This window comes from Pogona vitticeps, chromosome 5 (assembly GCF_051106095.1).
Source record: "Pogona vitticeps strain Pit_001003342236 chromosome 5, PviZW2.1, whole genome shotgun sequence".
In the NCBI taxonomy this organism is placed as follows: Eukaryota; Metazoa; Chordata; class Lepidosauria; order Squamata; family Agamidae; genus Pogona; species Pogona vitticeps.
The window spans coordinates 41,845,858-41,856,409 of NC_135787.1; the positions used below are offsets into that span (position 1 = coordinate 41,845,858).

Genomic DNA, 10,552 nt, shown 5'->3' on the forward strand with positions numbered 1-10,552 from the left:
CAAATGCCACTTGAGCTGTGGGGGAGGATGGCGTGTTGCACCGAATTGTCTTTTTGTGGTTGTTGCTCACTAGACTTACTCAGTGGACACCAAACTGAGTGGGTATTAATTCTTCCCTTGGGAGAAGGTATCTATTTATTGATGCAGTTCGCGTCATTCTGTGATGACTAGTTAGAAGGAACAGTCAAGGCTTCTTTAGAGGGTCAGTTTGTCCTTGAGCGGAATTCATGATTGGGAATGTTCAAGATGCATGGCCAGAGTAGTTTAGGACTTAAGGGTCAGAGACAGACCAGGTTCTAAACCCCATTGAGCCATGATAACTCTCTCTAGGTGGCACTGGGCCAGACACCCTCTCTCAACCTAATCTACTTCACATCCCTTAACAGAAAATGCAAACAATGGCTGAAATCCCAGGAGTGAGTTGCAATTAGAGTAGGCAGGTGAGTCAGTGAAACTCATGGAGGAGTTGACTCACCAAATCCTCGCTGATTCAATATGCCTGCTCTAGTTGCGATTTACTACTGGGTTTCAGCCATTATGTTTGATGAATGTTGTCAGGGTCAAAAGATAGTCACTAGTGTAAGTATTCAGTGTTCCAGTTGCTTGTATGTTTGTACATTTTGAAAGTGGGCTTTTTTGTACACAAGTTGAGGCATCACAAGTGTACATCTCTCACAGCAGGAAATTTGTTCAAGAGATGTTCTAACATGTGCAGTGCAGTACAGTACAGCCTGATTGTCTCTTACCACTGGATAGCCTGATTAGGGCTCATGAAAGTTAGACTCCAACATCTTACGGAGTACCTTTTGCCCACAAATGCTGTAGAAAAGAAACAAATTCAAAACAAGGGATAATTTTCCACAATTCACCGTGTTCTTTGCAGTTTTTGACTTTCATGCAGTGCTATTACTTGTGTAATTTTAGCTGTGCAAGCTTCATTCATCAGTATTGCATGCAGTGGTGATTTAGGAGAATAGCCAGAGAAAAATAATTATTCCTGTTTCCATTTTCTTCTGTTGAACGACAATTTAGAGTTCTTATTGTTTGAGATTTTCAGATTTGGATGGGTATTTTTAAAAAATGTTACCTATCTTCCCCCTTCAAACATCTATCTACATTTCAGTGGATCAGATCATTTCATTCCTCCTTCCTTCCATTTGCAGCCCCCTTTCCCTCCAAAAAGTAGGGACGTGGTGGTGCTGCAGGTTAAACTGCAGAAGCCTCTGTGCTGCAAGGTCAGAAGACCAGCAGTCGTAAGATCGAATCCATGTGACGGAGTGAGCTCCCGTCACTTGTCCCAGCTCCTGTTAACCTAGTAGTTCAAAAGCATGCAAAAATGCGAGTAGATAAATAGGCACCACTTCGGTGGGAACGCAACGGCGTTCCGTGTCTAGTTGCACTGCCACATGACCATGGAAACTGTCTTCAGACAAACACTGGCTCTATGGCTTGGAGATGGGGATGAGCACTGTGCCCTAGAGTTGGACACGACTGGACTAAATGTCAAGGAGAGCCTTTACCTTCCCTCCAAAACAGTTCATCTCCTCACCACTTTATTCTCTAAGCAGTTCCCTACACGAATCCCCTAAAATGCATGAAATCATATTTTTGGGGATCTCTTCCAGCTTTGATATTGAACTTTCCGCAGAAGGGGATGCAAGTGGAATTTGGGTCAGCATTAAGGCCGTGATGCTATATAACTACCTGAAAGCAACTTAGGATCTCCTGTCACTGACACCAGCTTTCTGCAGAGAAGAAGTCTAAGCTGATTATGGTCTCCACTTGGCAAAAATCCAGCTGGCAGTAGGCTGTTGTACTATGTCTTACAGGGAAGGCAGAGCTGTACAACAGTCTCAGTACCTGCTACATGTTCAGATAAGCATATAGAATAATGCTTGGGTCAGAGTTAAGGGGCTTTGCTGGAGAAAGTTCCACTCCTTCAGGAGTTTGCAAGTTGACTCTGTCTGTAATCCAAGAGGACTTTCTTAAAAGAAAATAACAACTTCAGATTTTTGGGTGACCAGGCTTTACTATTTTTCAAATACATTCCTTATTGGAAAACTGCAACTAAAGTGTGGTATTATAGTATTTTAGACATGTATACACAAGTCTTATGTGATATAGTTAAATATTTACAATAGAGATGAACTATCTGAGGACTGTATGTGGCCCTTGGTTGTTGCCAAAGTTTGAGGCACAGCTTTTCTGTGCAGACTAGCTGATTACCTGGGCACGAGGGGATGCTACTGTTCCCCAGCTGTTTTCTGAGTGGGGACCTTTAGAACAGTGGTTCTTAACCTTTGTTACTCAGGTGTTTTTGAACTGCAGTTCCCAGAAACTTCAGCCAGCAGAGCTGATGGTGAAGGCTTCTGGGAGTTGCAGTCCAAAAACATCTGCGTAACAAAGGTTAAGAACCAGTGTTTAGAAGATCTAATAATTTTCTTGGAGAGTTTTCCATTTACACACACTTGCCAGTGGTCTCTAAGATTTCAGCAGGCAGGCAGGTGAAGTTTGAAGCTCCCCATCCATGTATCCTGAGAGTGATGTAGCTGCATATGCCTCTGTGTACATGTTTGGCCCCAACCCCTTAGCTTGATGTGATCCTCCGTTAAAAAACATAATGCATTCTGATTTCCTAGATGAGTCCTCTTGCTTGATCTCAGCTTTCCTTTTGGTTTTTCACAGTGTTATTATCACTCTGAATCTATAATATAAATATGTTTCTGTACTGGTTTGCATGGCCTGTGCATAACTTAGTGGGAGTACACTGTATGAAATCTTTAAATGATTTGTAGACATAGCTTGAATAAGTACTTTAAAAATGTACATGTATATTATTTATAGCCAGCTTTCCCCTACAAATGGGATGCAACACGACTTACAGCTAAATAAATCAAATACAGTTAAAAAATAGATTAAAACCCATTTTCCCTTGCTTGTGTGTTTAATTTGCTTTCCCTTTGCAGCAAGCAAAGTCAGATGCTTTAAAGATACATAAAGAGAAACATGCACACACGTAGTATATCTCCTCTCACATTTCACTGTTCTGACCTAAGGAGTCCAAAGGTACTGTATTTTTCGTTCCCCCCCCAAAAAAGTAAGGGGGAAAGTGTGTGCGTCTTATGGAGTGAATACTGTAAAAAGGTTGCAGTTTAAATTCTAACCGTAGGTGGTGAAAGAGGCTGCTTCTTGGTAGCTCTTTTGCAACAACAGTTAGGAAGAAGCTATGGAGGAAGGGCAGGTAAGCTCCCGGAGGTCTACGGGGGGGGGGGTGATTTAGGCCCGCTGGGCCCGCGGGGGGTGGTGAAGGAGGCTGGTAAGAGTCAGGGAAGGGAGGTGGCGGTTTCGGCCCCAGTGGGTCCACGCGGGGGTGGAGGAAGGCCCAAACCGATGCTTGCAGTACCCCTCTGAAACCCTACCCGGCCTTTCTGCACCCTCCCCGCAAGCCCAGCGGGCCAAAATCTCCACCTTCCCTTCCCTTCCCTTCCCAGACCCTTCCCAGCCATCCTCCACCACCACCCCTGTGGGCCAAAATCGCCACCTTCCCTTCCCTTCTCAGCCATCCTCCACCCACCCACCCCCGTGGGCCCAGCGGGCCACAATCTCCACCTTCTCTTCCCAGACCCATCCTAGCCATCCTCCACCCACCCCCCGTGGGCCCAGCGGGCCAAAATTGCCACCTTCACTTCCCTTCCCAGACCTTTCCCAGCCGTCTTCCACCACCACCACCCTGCAGGCCCAGCGGGCTGAAATCACCAGAATATTTTTTCCTGTTTTGCTCCCCTAAAAATTGGGCGCGTCTCATGAAGAGCTGTGTCTTATGGAGCAAAAAATACTGTACGGTAGGTTGTGAAGGATATATTTTCTTGCTAGCTGGTTGTTGGTGTTAGTGATCTGTGGGCTAACATCTGGGCCATTAGTTAACTAAAGAACATAGTTTTACCCTTCTTCTTGCTTAGCTATATTGTACTTTGGGTCAAGCCCAATAATTGAGATTGAATGCTCTTTTATGTGAAAGTAGTTTTCAGATCCATTAGTTGGGGAACACAAGGCTCTTTAGATGATGCTTGACTGCATCTCCCACCAGCCCTTGCAGGAGTAATCCGTTGTGAAAGATGATGAAAGTTGCAGACTGAACACATCTGGAGTGCTACATATTTCTCATTCCTGCTTTATCATTTTGTCTCAAGGAATCAGCAAGATGCTGCTGCTGTTGCTCCTGAAAGCTGATGAAGACAATATTCAGTATCTCTGCACACTATAAGAACCTAGAAAACACCACTTGATATTCCCTGGTCTGTTTTGCGACCAGCTGGCAAGGCTGTACTCAAAAGAGTAGAAGGAGTGAATAGGCCAGTTGTGTGCTGAGCTCCCTTGCTACGAGCATTATTTTTGGAAGGGAATGCAGGACTGTAATAACCCTGAGGGGAGAGGAGATACTATGGAGAACAAGGGCAAGCAAGAAGTTTTTGCTGCTTTGAAATAAATATAAATATCCCTTTTATAGCAAGATAGACAGATTTAAAATGAAAATCTTTCATTTTTCAGAGTTCTAAATAGAGGGAGAGTTTGATCCACCAGATTTTGTCAGACTGCAGTTCCCTTCAGCTTGTCCTAGCATAACCCGTAGTAAGAGATACTGTACTGAAAGTTGCAGTTGGACAATGTTTGGAAGGCTGTACATTGATTAAGGTAACAGGGTGGGTAATTAGTTTAGATCTGAAGCAAACAAGATGCAGATTAGAATTTATTAGTAGATCACCATGCATTTGTTGTAGATCAGTAATATTTCCAATTCATGAACTACATGTATAGTGGAGCCATGAATTTCAGGGTTGAAGCCCTTGAGGCCTTCTGAGTAGCAAGGACTATGGTGTCATCTCCATCATTTTATCTTCCCTGTTCCCTCTGTGCATGCCTGCAGTTGTCATAGCTGAGATAAATGGATTTTCCCAGGAAAAGAGTATTGTTGCAAGCTGTTCCTGCTTTCTCTGGCTGGATAGCTCAATGAGTTGGGAATGGAGTTTAATTTTCCATTACACCTCCTGGGAAAAGAGCTAGTGTGTGTAATAGCCCTGGGTGAGCTGCATAGCCTTAGGGCAACACCAGAAATATTGTGGTACCCTTAAGACTTAAAAACAATATTTCAATGCATGAAATTCTGTTGCTTAGGGTAGTAAGTTGCACTAGAGGAGGTCCATTGAATCAGTGGGGATTTGGTGAGTCCTCCGTAAATTTTATTAATTTAAATTAGTATAGTCTAGTTGTGACCTACTATGCTCAAGTACCGTAAGTTGCAGGTAGATTAGGCCCATTTGAATCAGTGGAACCTACTGAGAAGGTGACTCACCAAATCCCCATTGATTCAGTGGGGTGTTCTAGTGCAACTTAGTAAGGCTGAGCAACAGGATTTCAGCCAGTTTCAACTGTTGTAGAATACAGTCCCTTTCTTCAAATACATGAATAGGTTAAAGTACTGTATAAGCCTAGTTTTTCAGCACAATTTTTTTGCTGAAAAAGCATTCCTTCATCTTATACAGTCAGTGTCAAAATTACATGTTCTCCCCTGCAGTGCAGGTGTTCTCCAGACACCCCACTCATCTCTGGGCTCCTGCAACCTCTGTGGGTGGTCCGATGACCCGGGTTAAGTACACTGCATTTCCGCTTCCAGGACATCCTCCTCCTTCTGCATATTCTGTGTACCCACCTTCCTCCTCCATTCTCCATCTCGCTCCATCTTGTTACGCAGTAGTAGATAAGCGCAGCATCTGGTATGAGTCCTCTTTCCGCAGTCAGTAAAGTGTGTCTCATAGCTCAGAAGGGCAGTATCTTCAAAAACATTTAACCTACTGATGGCTCGATTAATGTAATTTTATTGGTTTTTATTTTATTTTTGAAATTTACCAGTAGCTGCTGCATTTCCACCCTCGGCTTTGACTCGAGTCAATTAGTTTTCCCAGTTTTTGTGGTAAAATTGGGTGGCTCAGCTTATATTTGGGTCGGCTTATACTTGAGTATAGGGGGACGTGGTGGCGCTGCAGGCTAAACTGCAGAAGCCTTTGTGTGCTGCAGGATCAGAAGACCAACAGTTGTAAGATCGAATCCACGCGACGGAGTGAGCTCCTGTCGCTTTGTCCCAGCTCCTCGCCAACCTAGCAGTTCAAAAGCATGTAAGTGCGAGTAGATAAATAGGTACCACCTCAGTGGGAAGGTAAACAGCGTTCCGAATCTAAGTCGCACTGGCCACGCTGGACAACGGAAACTGTCTTCGGACAAACGCTGGCTCTACGGCTTGGAAACGGGGATGAGCAGTCGAACACGACTAACTAAAATGTCAAGGGGAACCCTTACCTTTACCATACTTGAGTATATACGGTAGTTCATATTGGGTATAAAAGAATACAGACTCCCTGGTGAAAAGCAATAAAATTTGATGTACATGCTACATTAATGCATAGCATTTAATTGAAAGTTTATTTTCTCTTCACTTCAAGATAAGTGTGCTAGGGCCTGATCAAATGGACCTCCCTGCAAACAGGTTGGGGAGTTTAAAATTCTTTCCCTCTAGTCTACACAGTTTTTTTTGCTGTGACCGCCCCATGCATGGGAGCTAGAAAGGATCTATTTTAGCTCCCATGCAAGAGAACTGAATTTGGGTTTCAAAAGTCCAACAGCTAGGAGAACATCTCCATTTGTAAGTTGTCAGACACCTGCATGGTTTTGTGTGTGTAAAGAAGCAAATAGCTATTGTCCTCATGTGCTGCCTTGGATATATAGGTCCAAATCCTTTGGAAGATTTATGCATGTATAGTTTCAAAGATTTACTTGGTAATGGTTTAATCTTAAATTGCTTATTTAAGCTGTGTGACAAACTGCAGCTGAGTCCCCATGGACAGGCTTTCTCCTTGCCTACATGGGTTTAGGGTTGATGCTCTGATGTCACTGGAGAATGACAAAATGTGCAGCGGTGCATCAGCTGTGCTATTTATTACATGTGTCTAGCGTGGGATTTTGAAAGTCCAGAGAGGCAGTGGATGAAGTATGAGAAGAAAATCAAACATGTTTGTGAAATTATCTACATTACATCTTGTAAGGGTAGCTTGCCAGGGCAGTACTACTATTTGGCAAGGTAGACTTAATTAGGAGAAGGATTGGTGCCCTCAAGACTTCTGGACCATAACTCAGATGAGCCTCAGCCCCTATGGTCAGTGGTCAAGGATAATGGGAGTTGTAATTCAAGACATGTGGCTAATACCAGACTCTTCTAGATCAGTGACTCCCAAACCTGGTTATCCTTTTGTTGGTTTTTAAACTCCAAGAAGACTCAGCCAAGATTGTCCAGGAAGTAGGAACCAACTCCTAGGGAACCAAGTTTCAGAGCTGCTGCTTAGGAAGATATAACTGAAGTCCTTGTGCAGCTTTCTTGCTTGGTCCAAGAACAGAAAGAGTTAACGTCTCTCACCCCGTAACCTCCAGGGTCTCCCAGTCTCTCCAGAGAGGGGGATCTGTGCCATTTGATTGCTTTGTAGCAACAGGTGTGCTTGGCTCAACACAGGAGAAGTCTCATGCTGTCTCTTCAATTATGCTCCTTCCCCTGGGCTGGCAGCTACTTCTGAGATCAGCCTCCTTCCCTGCTGAGTTGAATTTTAGCAATTTATTTTGTACAGTGGAGGTGTCTAACTTGATCAAGCTAAATCTTTTTCCAGGCTAAATCTTGATCAAGCTAAATCTTTTTTCCTAGCACATGCATGCACACAGGCTGTGCATGCTTTCTTTATCCAACTTCTGCCAGGTTTTTTTTTTTAGGAGGGGGATACACTTTTTCTTAAAGATGTTGCTCATGACACTGTCAGGCATGTGCACCTTAGTAATTGCATGGGGTGGTGGGGGACACGTGCACTAATGAGAGAAGCCTCAGACAGTGACAATGGCTTTTCCACATAGCTCTGAGAACAACCAAAGCACACTCAGAAACTTGAGAATGGCAGCTCAGGGCATTTACTAGGACTTGATCATAAGCAGCAAACTGGGGCATCTTTCCTATAATTTGATTAAAAAGTGTTGTAACAGTACCCTGCTAGGGTGGGGTATGAATGTTTATCTGCTAGGACAGTTCCACCTCAGAACCTGAGGCCAGTTCAAGAACCCAAACAAAACACTTCTCTCTGAACCCACATTTCGTGGTCCATGTGAGAGATGCTACCTAGACCTTTGTAGGATTTTTTTTTGCCTGATAGGAAGACTTAAAACAATGTACTCCTTCACAAAACTTTCCACAATACCAGAGGGTATTAAATCAGTGACACACATGAGTTGGTAAGGAAAAATCATACCAAAAATGTCACTTGCCCTTCTTTCTGCCCTTTGTCTGTAGTTTACGTGGAAAATCTAGTACCTCGTTGCCCTTGGAAAGACTGATTAGCAGTCCAAAAATGGGTATGCCAAAGGCACACTGGAAATTTTCTTCCAGTTATTCAAAAAAGCAGTGAATTACATAACTTGTAACAATGTTCTGTATTCTGTTTTAAACCACAGAGGAAAAAGGAAATATGTTGTTTATTTCAGTAATCAAGACCAGAGTTATTCTAAACTTTTGATATCTTTACAGCAGAGGTCTCCCAACAGCAGAGATAGAACCTCCTGCCCCGCTCCCCCCTGGACTCACCCCCACACAGCTGATTCGGCTGTGCTGTACCGCCGTTTGCGCATGTGCACAAGCGCAAGCGTGCCCAGACAAATGACATGCTGCCATTTGTGTATGCGCATGAGCACGTGTCCGCACAAGCGCTGCACTGCTGTTTGTGCATGTGCACAAGTGCATGCTTGCCCACACAAGTTCCGCACTGCTGTTTGCACATGCACTCGAGCGTGCGCTCATTTGTGCAAGGGAGCATGTGTGCTTGTTTGTGCATGCACATTAGCACAGGGGGGCCACCTTCCCCAACCGGTCTGTGAGGTGAAAAAGGTTGGGGACCACTGTGAGGGAGCTGAGCAGGGAAAGATGATGCAACCTTTTAATTCCTTGAAATATATAGTAGGAAAAGAGAAGGCTCTTTGAACCAGGGCTGGACAAGTTGTGGCCCTCCAGATATTTTCAGTCTGCAGCTCCTATCTTTCCTTACCATTGACACTGATGGCAAGGACTGAGAAGAGGTGCAAACAAAAAACATCTGGTGGGCTACAATTAGTCCACTTTTTGCTTCAACTGTACGGGTGCTATAATTCCCAAGTACTGTTATGTCTCTGGAATTTACAAATGGGGAAGGCCAAAATACTGGATTTGTTAGTGTGAAAATTTAAGTTTAAATTTGTAAATGTCCCTAGTTGACCTTTGGTAAATTATTTCTCCCCATCGAGTCTAATATAGAAAATTATTGTAACAAGAAAAATAATAAGCCCTCCTGTGCTGCCATAAGCTGCTCCTGTAGAAAAAGAGTATGGCATACATGTGAATGTGTGCACAGTCCTATACAATTAAATATTCTGCGCACACAAACACACACACACACACACACACACACACACACACACATTGCTGAAGATTTCTCTTTTTGAGCTAGGAAAAGAGCTGGGCTGCAATCCTTTCCACATCATGAATTAGTATTTGCCCCTTATACACACCTGCATCCGTAGCTCTTTGGCTCTCCAGATGGTTGGGTCTATGCTAGAGATGGGGGTATTCGTATACGAATATGAATATCCCTGCACAGGTGGCATTAACAAGGGTCTAGCCCCATGGGTCCAGACGGTCCACTCACTGATCCGCCATGGATGGCGCTATTCTATGAATGGCTCTGCAGCGCACAATCCGCTCGCTACTCCTGGCAGGAGGTGGGAGGACAAGCGTCGCTCAAGGTCGAAGAGTGGCGAGCGGATCGCATGCTGCGGCGCCATTGGTAGAATCACGCCATCTGCATCCACGGCGGATTGGTGAGTGGACCATCCGGCCCCATGGGGCTGGACCCTCGTTAATGCCACCTGTGCGGGGATACAAATATGAATACCCCCATCTTTACGCCTCTCATCAGATACATCCAGCATGGCCAATGGAAAAGGTCTGTTGGCGCTGTCATCCAAAACATCCCCATCCTGCGCTCCACTAAGATCATCATTGGGGGTCCTCCTGGAGGTGCCTCTGTCTTCTTAGGAAAGTGATAGCTGGGAAAGCAGTCTACATTGTGCCTTGTTTTTAGAATAGTTTTTCAAGGGAGCTGGAATGCACTTAATCCTGTTATCTGGCACCTGGTTGTCCACAACCTTTCACTGGCCTTGGCACTTGTGACAATATGTGTGGCTGCCAATATCCTGCCACTCCCTTGTCCTTTCACCTCTGCATGCAATTGGGGACCAGTTGTTGCACCCTGGCTTTTTCAGCCTTTGGAGCTGGAAAGGGTGGGCAGGTAAGTGCAGGCTAGCGTTACCATTACACTGAGTCGTTAAGGCCCAATGAGATTCTTGACATGATCCTGGCACTCACTCTCTCTAGCCCACATGAGCAGGTGGAGAGAGGTGCACTGAATTGTTACTTACTAGACGAGAAGATCTGGGCACT

General features: G+C 44.5%; 1 protein-coding gene across 2 annotated transcripts in view; it reads left to right on the top strand.

Annotated features, from left to right (window-relative positions):
* The window catches only part of SMAD1 (SMAD family member 1), a 48,966-nt gene that overhangs the window by 23,517 nt on the left and 14,897 nt on the right, over window positions 1-10,552 (top strand). The gene's annotated exons all lie outside the window — the stretch shown is intronic.